The following is a 15,091-nucleotide window of genomic DNA, read 5'->3' as shown; positions in this document are numbered from 1 at the left end:
AGGCCCTCGCTCCACCTACCTGACCCTGCAGTTGCCCACCCTGTTATGGGAAGAATCACCCTGTGAGATTTCTTTCTCTCAAGAAGAAATAGTGCAAAAGCCATTCTTCTTTCATCTCTGCCCTCCCTCTACCTAAAATGTCTCCCCATTCAGCACTTTAGCCTAGACAAGGTCACCCAGACACTTGGTCACCATGTTCTCCCTCTGCCTCTGTTACCTCCTTCCTCCCACGAGGATGGGGTCTCCTCCTTATCTTCTCTTCTGACCAGGACGTACCTGGCAGAATGTTGGTGATGCACTTAGTCCAAAGGGTGTCCAGATGGGGCCCGCCCTCCCCTTCTCTGAAGCTTTTGATGTCATGGTTCAGGCTTGAAGGTGAAAGACTGAAAGAAAAGAAATGATTATAAGACTAAACAAAAGTACATCTGTTCAATATTTTACAAAATGTGATTCCTTTACATCTATTTTCTCAGAAGCAGGATTTCTGAATTCCTTTCAAAAGTTTCTTCACTACCTTTTAGCTTTCTAACTTTCCAGTGCACCTTTAGTGCACCTTTATTCCAAGGAGAACTTTTTCATTATCTCATTTAAAAAACAAAACAAAACAAGAGAAAACAAACCCACCTAACTAGTTCTCCAAGATTTGCTGTCAAGTCAAAAGCAATCAGCAGTAGGAGAATGGAGGCTGCAGAAAAGCCGTGCATAAGGAAGTAAACACAGGATTCAATTCACAAAGAAAATAACTCACAGAATTTAGGGCAAATAATAGTTTCTGAAAAATTCAATGCCAGCATTATTAATGAAGTAGACTTGTTTTATATGATGGTGAACATATACTCGTGATTGCTTTGATAATCTTCAATATCACACAATGAGGACACACCTGCCAGTTTCAAAAGGTGAGCACTGCCCTATGAAACTTATCATATAAGACCATTTTTTTCTAGCTTCTTTAAAAAATTAATCTTCCAATGTGATTGCCTAATTGAATGAAGCTTTAGTGTGACTCAACGTCATTTGATTTACTTTAGGAATTTAGTCCAAATATTGCTGTAATTTTTGGCACAAAGAGTCATTTGCAAGGTCATGGGGTACGAGTAAAAGAGTAATTTTCTCATTACTTGTCATTTCCAGGTAGTATTTATATGTCCTTTTGAATACTAATTACAACTCAGGGAGAAGTTAGAGATCACTTCTAGAGCCTCATTATTAAAGTCTCAAATAGATGCCAGGTGAAAAAATTTGCATAGTGACTATTACGGGCATTATTTTTAAAAGTCATTCCTAAGCAAGATAAGTTTTATTCAATTAAATTGACTAAAAAATCCATTACAGATTGCTTCTAGTAGGTTCTCCTCAATATTTACATAAAAGTGTCATTGTCTTCCATGGATGACTTAGATTCACGATCAAAAAGAATAAGCCTCTTTTTGGTACCACTAGTTTTTAAAAGGGAGGGAAAAGAGTTATGGAGAAATGATGAGATGTATTGAAAAATATAGCTATGAAGAAATTCTGGGGAAAACAGGCATAAATAGGAATAATAATTTTCTGAGAATATCAAGTCTACTTAAGCTCCTTAGTTAAACTTCCCTGAAACTTAATTGTTGACCAGGATATAAAATGTCACTGAGAAAAACCACAGTTTTTTAGGAACTGGAATCTCTTCAGTCCTATTTTTCATTTTTTAAATGTCAAAATCCACTTTCCGAGAACAAAGAAACAGCAGGCATGCATATTTCTCTATGAACTCTTGCAGCTCTTGGTTGATTTGTGTATTAACATACTTACCATGAACGAACTTCTGCATATGCTTATCCACCTCAACATACACACACACACACACACACACACACACACACCCCAGATTATAAACTAGGGCAGGGATTGTATCTTAATCTTTTTTAATCTCCCATAATTCTTATTTCAGTTCTTGTAAAGAGTAGGTGCTTAGAAAATGTTTATCAAGTTGAACTGAAGTTTGCTTTAATGGTTTAAAATTTCAGCTCCTGTTTTCTATAGAGAAACATGGAGCTAATAGATGGTGAACTTGACACAGGCAAACGCTTAAAGAGAGAGAGAGAATTTCTAAATAAATGATCTAAAAACCTCCATAATTTTATGGTACACTGGCATGGTGTGCAGACTAAATTTTATTTTTTCATCAGTCCTATTATTATACCTAGGTTCAGCAAAAATTTTGCTGATAAGTCAATATGGTAAATTTCCAGGGTTTTAGATTTTCTATTCAAAACCTAAAGCTGCATTGACAAAAGGTATATCAAAGAGACTGATTGCACTGGCTTCTGATTAAATTAGTACTGGACAAGCTTTATTGCCTTCCTTTTTAATATCTCACCACTGAAGGTTCAGTACAGGATGCCTGAATTTAATTGTGTTATATCAGGTTTCAGAAAGTATGGCTGTCCTTCTAGATTCTACCCACTTTTCCCTCTAAGATAATTTTCTTTAATTAAAGAGATAACAGTCTGCATGTGTGTGTGTGTGGTGTGTGTGTGTGTGTGTGTGTGTGTGTGTGTGTGTGTGTGTCAAGAGTGGCTCAGAATTAAAGACCTAGAAAAAGCAATGCACGCACAAATGAATACAGCTCTGATGAAGCAGAGTAACCAGAGAAGGAAGGAGCTAAGAAAGGAAGTAAAAGGGAGAAAAGAAGTGAAAGATACTTAAATGAAAAACAAAAACAGATGGAGAAGTGAGTTTTTGTGGATTTAAAGACATTACTCAGGCACAGCCAGGACTCTGCCTCTTCCTGACTCAGTTACCTCAAGGCACTTATCACCCTGCCTTGCTCTCTGTAGTTGTCACAGAGTGTTGGTCCGTGCTTCTCAAAATTGAGCGTGTATATGAATCACCTGGGGACCTTATGAAAAAGTGCAGATTCTAATCCTGTGAGTCTAGAGTGGATCCTGGGAGTCTGCATTTCTCACAAACCTCCAAGTGATGCTGATGTCATCTGGGGACCACACTCTGAGTAGGAAGGTGTTAATTGACACACTTAAGCAAGAAACTGGTTTTCTTGTCTTAAAATATAGAAGGGGGTTTCTCCGTGTTAGCGGTCTGGATATTCTGGGTTGGATGAGTCTCTGTTGCGGGGAGACGTTCTGTGCATTGCAGGGTGTTTAGCGGCATCCCTGTCCTCTACCTACTAGATCCCAGAAGCAAACCCCCCAGTTGTGACTATCAGAAATGTCTCCAGATACTGCTAAATGTCCCCTGGGAGGCAGAATCACCCTAGCTGAGACCACTGAAATAGAAGATATTTGGGGCTATAACTGGGGGAAAGGCCGCTGGATAAAATGCATGCACCTTTCAGTTCTGTGCTAGCTCTGACCCTTACCCAACCTTGGCCTTCCTTTAGAAACAGTGGTGGAAGCCTTCACTGCAACACCTCAGGTGAAAACATTACAACTCGGCCAAGTGCAGCCTGGCCTCCCTCCAGGGAGTCCTGCCGTCCAAGAGCCATCTCCTCCATTTGCTGCAGAGCTGGCAAGATCTGAGAGTATTCTTAGCATCTAGAAGGAGTAAAATTCTTTGAACCTATTCTTAGGGTTTAGATAAATGATAAACTAGCAGACATTTTTACTATTTTCTGCAATGTTAAATCAGACGCCCACAAAAATGTAGTTTTCATTGGGCAGGCTTTTGTTTCCTCTGCTTTAAAATGGGGACGATAATTGTGCTTACCTTATAATCTGGTGTGAAAATAAAATGGGTGTATGTGAAACTATTGCAACATAAAAAAAAAAAAAAATGTAGTTTTAATATCACCTATACAGTGTATCTCAGAGATTTGTTCCTTCCTTGTAATTAGGGAAGCAAATAGCACATATTTTTTATAATACTTCAGAAAAATAAGAGAAGTTAGTGTGGCCTTTCGGGTGAATTTGAGTTTCTTCTTCATGTCAAAAAGGGTAGTAAAAGAATCTCTTTTATAATTTTGATGTTGTCATTTTCTTTTTCTTCTACACTTAACAACAAGATTATTCAAATTCTGCCTCAAAGTATTTTCCTTTACCTTCTTCATTTATTCTGTAGTTCAATTATATTGTATAAATTCAATTGAATGTTTACTAGGCTCTACTAAATTACAAACCGAGTGGAGGACAGAAGAATAAGGCAGTGTCTATAATCTCAAAGATGTCCACTATCTATTTAGTTAAGGTAAAACTAACACAAAGCAACCAGAGAAAAATGCAAACAGTTCTAAGACTCCTGACTCTTGAACACTGCCCCTCATGCAGAAGGCTCCCAACTAATCCTTGTGGAGTGAGGGGACCAACCACTAGTGCTCCAGTTTCCAAATGCCACCAAGGCTGACAGATGGAGACCCACGAGGGGTTACACTGGTCAGAGAAGGCCCCCTGGTGAGCACTGCACGGAAACCTCTGCGCCACTGCTACCTCGGCAGAGCCTGGCTTCCAGCACACAAGGCTGTGTCCCTGGGATGACCCCAGCCCCCTATCAGAATGCCTGCCTGAGAAACCACAATGCTGCCGCAAATTTACTGCTTCCCTACCAACATCTGAGGACCACCCCGACCTCACTTTCTTAGAGCATTTCCTTAAAAGGGCCCACCATTGTGAATCCTTCCTCTGTCCCTGGGAGATGTATACTATCTCCTACAACTCAGGAGTGCCTTTCTAAAGGACCTGAGAACCATTCCTTTGAAGTGTAACCATCAGAGGATGGGGTCCCTCTCTCCCAGTCTCTGCAGGAGGACAGAACCCTGACTTCGTCATTGCCAGCTGGCGCCCAGAGCTGCCTCAGCACATTTCCCCTTGTCACCAACCCTCGGTCAGGTTTCACTGGATGCCCCACTCCCTCCCCTCCCTACTCTTCCCTTTTAAACGCCCGGTCAAAAAGCATGATATATAACTGTGTGATCTTAATTACATAAAAATGGATGCTTAGTTGTGTAGGTACACAAACGAGACCTAGAAGGACACATCAAACGGTAAACTGCTTGTGATTGTGGATGACTTTGTTGTTTGCTTCTTGTGTTTTTTGGTTTCCTATTACGCACGTGTTAACTTTTAAGAAATAAATGTTTTTTTTAAAACCTTAAAAAAAAAAAGAAAAATGCCCGGTCAACCTCTACACAAATCAGAATGGAGCTCAGCTCTTTCCCCTACTGCCAGTAGTTACAGAATCAAATCTGTTTTCACCACTTTAACTCCTGTCTGGGTTTGTTTATCTTTGACAGTGGTGAAGGGAAGACTTCGGGACAACAGGCAGAATCTTCCTGTCATCGATCCCTTCGGTGTGCCTTCTACACTCCATTTCTAGACATTAATTAATACCCCATGTTCCAAGCTCCCTGCAACCCCTGCCACTGCCTACCACCAGCTCCCACGTACCTGCTGAGTCCTTCCCCAATCAGTGCCGCATCCGAGGAGTGTGGTCCTGGGGGCGTGTGGTTGTACACGCCTGGAGGGGGCTGGTATCTGAAGTAACGCCCCCTGCCATCTAACTCCCTTAAGTGCTCAGAAACAGTGGCCCACACCAGGAGCCCCTACCGGCAAATGAACTGAAATCCCTGCTCCGCCCACGTGTGGTGGAGAGGAACCGGCCTTCCCTGGTGGGAGAAGATGAAAACACTGACCTTGGTGCCTCCTCCTTCCCCATTTATCCTGCATCCCTAAGATCAGAGATGTAAGAACTCGAGAGGGCCTGGAGCTCCTTCAGTACAAGCTCCCCATGTGATCATCGAGGAGATGAAGACCCAGGGGTTCCAGCTACTACAACCACCACCAAGAGTTTTACTCTTGCAAGCACACTCTGCACCAGGAATTGTTTCAAATGCTTCATAAATGGCACCATTCTCCCCATTTTACAGAGGAAACAACTGAGGCTCAAGGAAATTAAGAGTCTTACCTGAGGCTATGCAGCCAACAAGGGGCAGGGCTGGAATTCAAACTCACTTTTTAAAAAAACTTAACCAAACTTCCAAACATTTCACAAATATGAAACGTAAACCAATTTGTCCCCCAAGTTTAGTAAAATATTAAGACCACCACCCCATTTTGTTAGATACATTTTTTTAAATGTGTACAAGATGATTAGTCCTGAGGATGTGCATGAAAGGGGCTATGACATACAGTTAGACATTTTCACAGTTTTCTGTTGACTTACCCATAATCACATTTTCCTTAAATTTGACAAAATTTCAGTAACAGTTGATTTGAAAGATGAAAACGTTAAGATAACATGTCACCCTGAGAAAAGCTAATGCTTGTAAATCATGTTTTATTTGCCTCAGTTCAGTAAAAGACTAATTCAGTAAAGTATTTTGCAAACATCAAAAGTTCCATAAGGGGGCAACATGGGGCCATAATATATTTCAAAAAAAAAAAAAAAAAACCCTCTTTAACCTCAAAAATTTCCAGAGCCACAGCTTACTCCAAAAATAATACTCCAGGAATTGTTTTTAAGAATTACTGCCAGGAATTCCAAGTTCTATGAAAACCTCGCGATGGCAATCAGAGCTACATTATCAGAAGAATTAAGGAGTATTAAGAACTGAAGTTACACCTTGGGCAAGTCCCTTACCCTCTTCGACTTTGTATGTTCTTATTTGTCAAATGGGGCTAATCCCACCTGCACTGCTTACTAGAGAGGGCTGGTACCAATTCCCAGTTTAACACTCTGCTGCGCATGTAAGATTTGATTGAAAATACGGTTAATTCAAATAGATGGTGGCATCACCTGTTTGCTTCCAAGACCCTCAAGACGACATAAGCCCAGAAGCATAGAGCAGGAGATAACCTCCTACAACCAGAACTTTTCTTGATGTAAAGGAAATCAAGGCCCTTCCTCAAATGCAGTTTCCTCCTGGCAGGGATTAGGGGCCATGTGGAGACATGGCTCAGAACCAGTGGCACCTGGGTGGGCGAGCTGCATCAGGGCTCGGGTAGTTTCCAGTGGGTCTTAAGAAACTGGTCAATAACTGTAGATATGTATCAGATTAAACTTACGCATTTAAAAATGCCTCTTGAGCTTATCATACTAAACGAGGTCAGAAAGAGAACGACAGATACCATATGATATCACCTATATGTGGAATCTCAAATATGGCACAAATGAACCTATCTACAAAACAGAAACAGACTCACAGACACAGAGAACAGATTTTTTGTAGTTGCCAAGGGGAAGGTTGGGTGGGGGAGGGATAGAGTGGGAGTTTGGGATTCGCAGATGCAAACGAGTACATATAGAATGGATAAACAACAAGGTCCTACTGTATAGTACAAGGAACTATATTCAGTATCCTGTGATAAGCCATAATAGAAAAGAATATTAAAAATGTATATATACGTATAACTGAATCACTTAGCTATACAGCAGATACCAATACAACATTGTAAATCAACTATATGTCAATTAAAAATTTTTTTTAATTAAACACAAAAAATAAAAATGTCTCCTGATTAACTTTTTTGAATATGATTTTACAGACTTTCATGAAATAATGTCGTGCCCAGTAGGTTGCCTAATGATTTATCTGCCTGCTCTTCACCTTAAAGGTAGAAATTTTAGGTGTTGTTGAATCATTGCACGCTGGGACAGTACTGGTTGATGTTAATGATTCAACCATGAGTACCTTGCTTTGCACATCATATTTAAGAAAACTAACTTTGTATACTGCCTTACAGTTTGTGATTTTATGTAAGTATACTGCTTTACAGTTTAGGATTTTATGTACCTGTTTATCTTCAGAACTAATTCTGAAAGCATTTTGAAATTCATATCACTCAAGGTGCTTTGCTTATGTGAGGGCAGTTTTTTCACCAGTCTCAAAATGAGAGTATAAATCAGATGAGTCAAACAACTTTGAGATTCCCGTCAAATCCCCTGGTGACCTGATGTAAGTCATCAGCTGGGGTCCCTGAAGAATTGATGGGGTGAGACCAGGTTATTTAGCCTAAACTATAATATGAATTTTCAAAGGGGGCCCCTGGGAGATAAAAATCTGTTTAGCATTTTCCACAGATGTTATATATTCTAAAGACAGGGATGGGAAATCATCCCATTCCAGAAAATTCATCAGTTGGGGAGGAAAAAATATATGACCCTTAGTCAGAATCATAATAGGCCCAACCCTTGAGAAAAAAAACAGAGCATGGCTTCATCCATCTACTGAGTCAATATTTGCACATTCAAAACTTGCAGGTATAAAATGTACATATTTGCTTTGAAAAGAATTTTAGAGTTGGAAAATATTCTATTCTTGGTGTCAACCTTTGCCACCTCCTGGCTTTTGTCCTACTGTATATGAAAATTTCTCACAAGAAATTTTAAATCTTACAACTTTAAGAGTTCTTCCTATTGTGCTGAAAGATCCACAGCTAGAAACAAAAGAATTCTATGCCTCTGGGTCCCACCCTCCTCTGCAAAGCTTTACTTCCGATTTGATTCTGAGCGCTGACCCTCTGGCAAGGTGCAAAAGAAAGTTCTCAAGAAGCAGTGAGAGAAGACAGAGCAAAAGAGGGAAAGCAGGAGAAGCCAAAGGGGAAATGTTCTATTTGTATTCGAAGAAAATTCCGTGACTGTGGTGTTGTGATAGAAAAGAGCTATGCTTTGGGCACAAGAAATAAAGGCACAGGATGTAATAAATGTAAGTGCTACTTTGGGAGGAGTTCAGAGAATATTTGAAATCAGAGTTGTCCTAGACCCAGGTTTTATCTCTGGAGTTAACAGACCCTTTCACTAGGCTCTTTGGTGTGTGGCTTCAGGAAGTCTTAGCACCATCTGCAGCCTTCTTAGGCTACACACGCTCACACACGTGAAAACAATGGCTAGATTTCCTCAAACACTGGGGTATCTTAACTTAATACATACTGAAATTTTCAGACCAGTTTTTGCATTTAGATGAGGGCTTTGCCCCTGTAATCCCTGCTGAGCCAGTCTTGGCCCTAAAAAAGGCATTCTGGTTCCCTGTCTGGGAAAGCTGGTCATCATCCTGGTTCATGCCTCCCAGCTCTCAACCTAGGGACCCACATGCTAGGTTTCACTGGGGTTTCCACCCACCTGAGTCCTCTCCATGACATAAATTTGAACCCTTCTGAGCCTGCTTCTTTCTCATCACCTGCCATTCTGCAAGCCTGCTGCTTCACCACAGCAGAGAACGCCAGGATTGCCCACAGTGATCCAACTCTTCTGGGAAGTTCAAACAGGTAAAAGGCACCATCAGCACCAGCTCTCCCAATCTTGCCCATCGCTTTCAGGGGTTTTTGCTCCCTTTTTCACATCCCCTTACCCTGTGCCCCAGCATCAGGGGCACAGGGACAGCCCTCCACGTCCAAGTCCCACCTACTGACTCCTGCTGTAGGACCCACAGAGAAGCTGAACTTAGCACCTCTGGTGGGCATCTCCACCATGGCATTTGCTGTGTTGGGAAATAAATTCAAAGATGCACAAGACACATCCCCCCATCCTCAAGCCGATAACCATCAAGTGTCAAAGGTAACCTCACAAGTTAACAAGATGTTCTCGTACCATGTCCTCAGGCATGAGGAAATGTTGTAAAACAACTAGATTGTCAAGGATGTGGGTTTTATGTCAGTGGCCTTGTAGATAAGCCCCAAAAGTAGGTTAGGTGAGAGGGGGAAGTTTTTCAACACCAAGGAAAGAAGTTCAACTGAACTCGATGGGTCTTTCACAGGCCATTGATAAAGGTTTTTAGGCAAGGGGTAGCACAAACGATGTGTAAGTTGATAATACTACCCTATAGACAGCCTACCAGGATATTTGCAAGGGAAGTGTCTGAAAGCAGAAAGGCCAGCTGGAAGGCTATTGTAATTCTCCAGCAGGGAAAGCACCAGGGCCTGAGCCAGAGAAGGGCAGAAAAAAATTAATAGGAAGGCTTTGCAAAGGAAGAAGCCACAGGACAGGACACAGAATGAATAAATGCAGTAAAGGTGAAATTTCAATCCCTAGTTCCAGGTAGAGTAGTGGTACTAGGAGCAGAAATCCTCTTTGAGTTAAAGTAAATCTGTCCCTAAGGCACCAAGAACCTCTGGTTCCCCCAAACGGAAATCACAGTGGCCTTAAGATTGAATCCTACTTTCTTCAGTTGTCCATTTAACGAGCATTTATTTAGTACTTTCTACGTGCTAGGCATTAAGAAGCCAAAAATAACGAAACGAGGTCCAGACTCCCTAGGAGTTCATCAACTAGTTCCATGACTTACAGGTAATTATTTTGGTTTCCCCATCTCTAAAATATAGAGCTGCCACTCAATTTTCATTCATGATTCCCCCTGTAACCAATTATTATACAACTGTCATTATTTAAATGCATGTTCTCTTTGAGCTATCACTAGCCACTGCTAGTGAATAATAAGGTGTGAATTATTTATTATACTCCCCTTTCTAGCTGCATTGTCAAGGAGAACGCACAGCTTAAAGAACACCATTTCAAATGCAGTATCAAACAACACAGAGAGCCAGAGGCACTGATCCTTCACAGCTTTTAGCAAAAAGTGTCCTTCCCCACTATTTCCCAGATGGAATTTTGTGCACCACTAGGACTCAGAGCCACAGGTAGCAGGGCACATTATTCTAGAGCATCTATTTTATTTGAAGAGTTGGGGTAATTTATTGATTTGAAATAGTCTATATTAAAACACACCAAAACATTATGCAGTAGAACATAAATTTGGCACAAGATTTTCACTTAAACAGGGGACTAAACATAAATTTAGTGCTGGGCTGTTTGGGTGCATGTGAAAGAGATTGAGGGAGCAGGGAGAGGAAGGTAAGTATATTGGCTCTTGAATGCTCTCCAGGGAAAAGCTTTGGAATCTTGATGGATACATCCAGGCCAGCCTAATGACTCATATGCCTCAGGATGAAAGAAACAATCCAGGACCACTCAGTGAGACCCAAAACTCCGACTTGCTGGGTATCAGTACCATTTTAAAATTCCCTTCCTTTTCCCCTATATTTACTCTCAGTGGAGCTTATACGTGCTTTATCATTCTGAGCCTATAGGCTACCCATTATAAAATCAATAATTCTCTGAAATCAAAGAGCAAGCTATGAACCGAGTGACCACATCAGAGCTGACAGTGGTATATGTGAGGTTAACTACCTGTGAAGATGGACACCATTACCTGCAGGACACAGTCTGCCCCCCTCACCGTCTGTGAGTCAGTGACGCGTCCCAACTAAAACATCAGCAGCTCAGATTCAAGGTTTGTACACACTGGCTGTTTTTGGTGTCCCCCACCTCTCAAGGCCTTTAAAGAACACAGTAGCCCAAATGTTTTGTCCCTCTAAAATGTCTGTGTAAATCTTGACACAAGGGAAATCATCTCCATAGTAACCACAGATAAATCTAGATGGAAGAGTGGTTTTGTATCTCTTCACCTGAAATGAGAATATCTGGTTCAAACTGTATGGCTTTTTGATGCTAGAGATGATGGATTCAAAAGGTTAAACATAAAATTATTCAAATCTGTCCTCTGTGGCATTTAAGTAAAGTGGGCATACAATTTTCCCAGAGTTCAGCAGTTCTTGTGACTGATTTCTGGGCCTTTTTGCAGCTGGCCGAGCTTGGGTATAATAGCAGGGTGTCTTCAGCAGGAAACAGCTACAGAGTCACACAGCTTAGAAAGACCCTTAATGAGGTCCAGAGCAGAGCAGGCCTCCATCCCCCATGCAGAAGTGTTCACAGGGCAGGGGCAGCTCTAGGATGACTGGGAGGAGAGAGGGAGGAGAGCAACAGCCAACAGTGCCCACACTGAACAGAAAAAGAGCAGAGCATCGACAGAAGTGGTGGTCTCAGCAGACTGGTTTCCCCAGACTACTGTGCTCCCACCACCCCTCTACTTGAAGGCATAATTTTGGGAGGTGTTTAAAGTGCCTGGAAATCCTGAGTTGGAGAAGCATGGTGTGGGAAAGGGTGACCTGCTCCCTCGGCTCCCTGGGGAATTTGACCCACTTAGTCCCCACTCAGGTGCAGGTGGATTCAGCCTCAGCCAGGAGCTGCAACCCCAGTGTACCTGACTCCACCCTGCCCTGCCCCAGCAGATCCTGGCAGCCACTCAGGTGCTTACAGGGCAAGCTGGACCCCAGGAACACGAGGCTCCTTCAGCTCCAGGAGGAGAGGAACCGTGGGTGGGAATGGCCAGCTGATGTAGTTTATAACTTAGTTTATAACTTTAAACTAGCTTAGTTTATGACTTTAAATATTGAGAAGCCAAAAATATATGTTAAAAGGTGTTTGCTACACTGAGATTGACTTACATTTGTAACTACTACTTTAAAGATTTTATTCTATAAAATTATAAATGTGTTAATTTGTAAGATAATTGAGGCATTATTGCTACTGGCATCTTAAATCAGGCTTATATGGAAAAATATTTCCAAAGCATATATTATTACTTATATTTATAATAGAGTCTAGCTTTAATAAAATAACACTTTATTATACAGAAATAAATAAATAAATAAATAAATATTGAGATATATGGTATATGGCCTGCTTTCATACTGCTGAATTTTATCAAGCATCAGTAATCAATTTCCAAGAAACATCAAGTCAGGGAAACATGTTAAACCAAAGCCTACTGATGAAATCAGCAAAAGCCAGAATGTGGAAACTCTATAGGACAAATAACAAACAGATTACAAGGGGGAGGAAAGAGGAGGCTGTAGAAACAGAGACTTCAGAAACCATTCAACCAGTGACACTGTACAGCCCTTGCTTGGATGGAGTCAGCTGACTGTAACATCATTCATGAGACAGTTGGGGTGATTTGAATACTGACTGGATATTTGGCAAATCTAAGGAATTATTGTTAATTTTTTTAACATGTGGTAATGGCACTGAAGTCACATTTTAAAAATAATCTTTATCTTTTAGAAATATACAGTGAAATACTAATGAATGACATGATGTGATGTCTGCGATTTGCTTCAAAACAACCTAGTGTCAGGGGAGAGAAAATATGATTAGATAGAGATGAAACAAGATTGCCCAGGAGTCAACCCCTGTTGAAGCTGGAACATGGGATATGAGGGTTGATGATACTACTCTCTCTAGTTTTACATAGATTTTCCTCCTTCTTGCCTGCCTGCCTTTCTTCCTTCCTTCCTTTTAGCCATATCTATACACCAGACTAGAAGAACAATAGGAGTATTTTGAGCCTAATGTTTTTCCCAGGTTAAACAGGGATATTACTTATATCAAAACATTCACTATATCAAGACAGTGTGTGAGGGAGAGCAACTCTGAATCCAGAATGAGCTTTAACTTAAATCTCGCCTTACCAGCTGGGTGACCTTGAGCAAATCATTAAACCCTGCAGAACCTCACTGGCAGTTTTCTCACTTGTCAAACCATAATAAAACCACTTTGCTTCGTTGTACAAACCAGCAAGAATGTTTGAAAAGTGCCAGGAATAGGATAGGTTCTCAGTACATAGAAGTTACAATTGATCACAGACACCAGTATTCCCATTATTTCTGCAAAGACTTAAATTCTTTGAGCAAAAACAGAAGACATGATTCTTGATTTGAAAACTTTCACATTTTACCATTTAATTAATGATTTTGTTGCATTTACTTTTACAGCAGATTTCTTCCTTTAATCTGAGATAACAGCCCTAGAAAATAGCAAGCAGTTTAAAGTTCAATATTAAACGTAGGTCTGATCATGAAATCGCCTTTGACTGTGAAATTTTACCTGATTCTCACACCAGCTTCCGACTGAATATTTTCTGTGTATATATTTATCCGTAAGAACACACGTATATCAGTTAGCATTTGTGAAATCCACCAGCTCCTGAGAGCCTAATAATAGGAAGGTAAAGGAGGAATGTTGCCATCAGCACCGCATATCCTGCCTTCCCTCCTGGAACATGGGAGACGCTCCGTTGGAGCTCTGCTTCCCTCACCTCTTTGTCTCTTAATCACTCCAGTGATTCTCCCCTCTCTCTCCTGCATCTTCAGTTGCTCCCTCACTACTAGGTCATTTCCTTGAGCATAAAATAGACCTTAATACTCACCTATTTTTTTTGAAAATCTCTCCCTTGACCTTATGTCCCCATTCAGCTTTTGTCCCGTCCCTCAGCTCTTACAGTAAAACTTTAAAGAATTGACTAATCCTTGATTTCCATTCTCTCTCCAACCACTCTACCCATCTTTCATCCCCACCGTGCCCATGAAACAGCTCTTATCAAGGACTTTCAACCACGCCGAACCCAATGGTCACTTCTTTGTCCTCATCCAACCGCACTGTGACACAGCTGTCCAGGCTCATCTTCCCGGATCACTTTCTTCTCTTAGCATCCATGGCCCCTCACTTCTAGTTTTCCCATTCCAACTCAGTTTTTCTTCTTCTATACCCAGCTGCTAATTATAGAAGCCCAGGACTAAGCCTTCAGTCCTCTTCTCTTCCACCCCACCCACCCCACCATAAATCTCATCTAGGCCCATGGTGGTGTTTCTGTTTGTTTCTTTTTGTGGTTTCTTTGGCCACACCACACGGCTTGCAGGATCTTAGTTCCCCAACCAGGGATTGAACCCATGCCCCCTGCAGTGGAAGCACTGAGTCCTAACCACTGGACCACCAGGAAATTCCCAGGCCCATGATTTTAGATGCTATCTATTCACTGAAGACAATCATATTTTCATCTTCAGCCCTGATTTCTCCCCTAAGCTCTGGCCCCATAAATACTACTATTTAACCAACATTCACATTTGGGTGTCTAATTGGCAACTCAAAGCTACCATTTCCGAAAGGGATTCCAAATTTTCCCTTAATAATCTCCACCTATTTAATGTTCATGGTGAGAAAAAAGATCTAAGGATACCCATCATTTTGCAAAAGTCCCTTTAAAGATGTTTGGGTTCTGTAAATCATTCAACAAACATTATATTATAGACACAGCTGAGTGCTGAAGATATCAAGAGGGCTGAGATGCGACTTCCACCATCAAGAAGTTCAATACAGTATAAAACCATAGCTAAACACTCTGGCTTTGACATGTGCTACTTACAATTGCCTAAACTTGGCAACTTTTCTTGCCTTTGGTTTCCTCATCTCTAATGTGATAATAATAAAA

Source organism: Balaenoptera acutorostrata, chromosome 4 (genome assembly GCF_949987535.1).
Source record: "Balaenoptera acutorostrata chromosome 4, mBalAcu1.1, whole genome shotgun sequence".
NCBI classification, from domain to species: Eukaryota; Metazoa; Chordata; class Mammalia; order Artiodactyla; family Balaenopteridae; genus Balaenoptera; species Balaenoptera acutorostrata.
Note: the sequence above shows the minus strand (reverse complement) of the source record.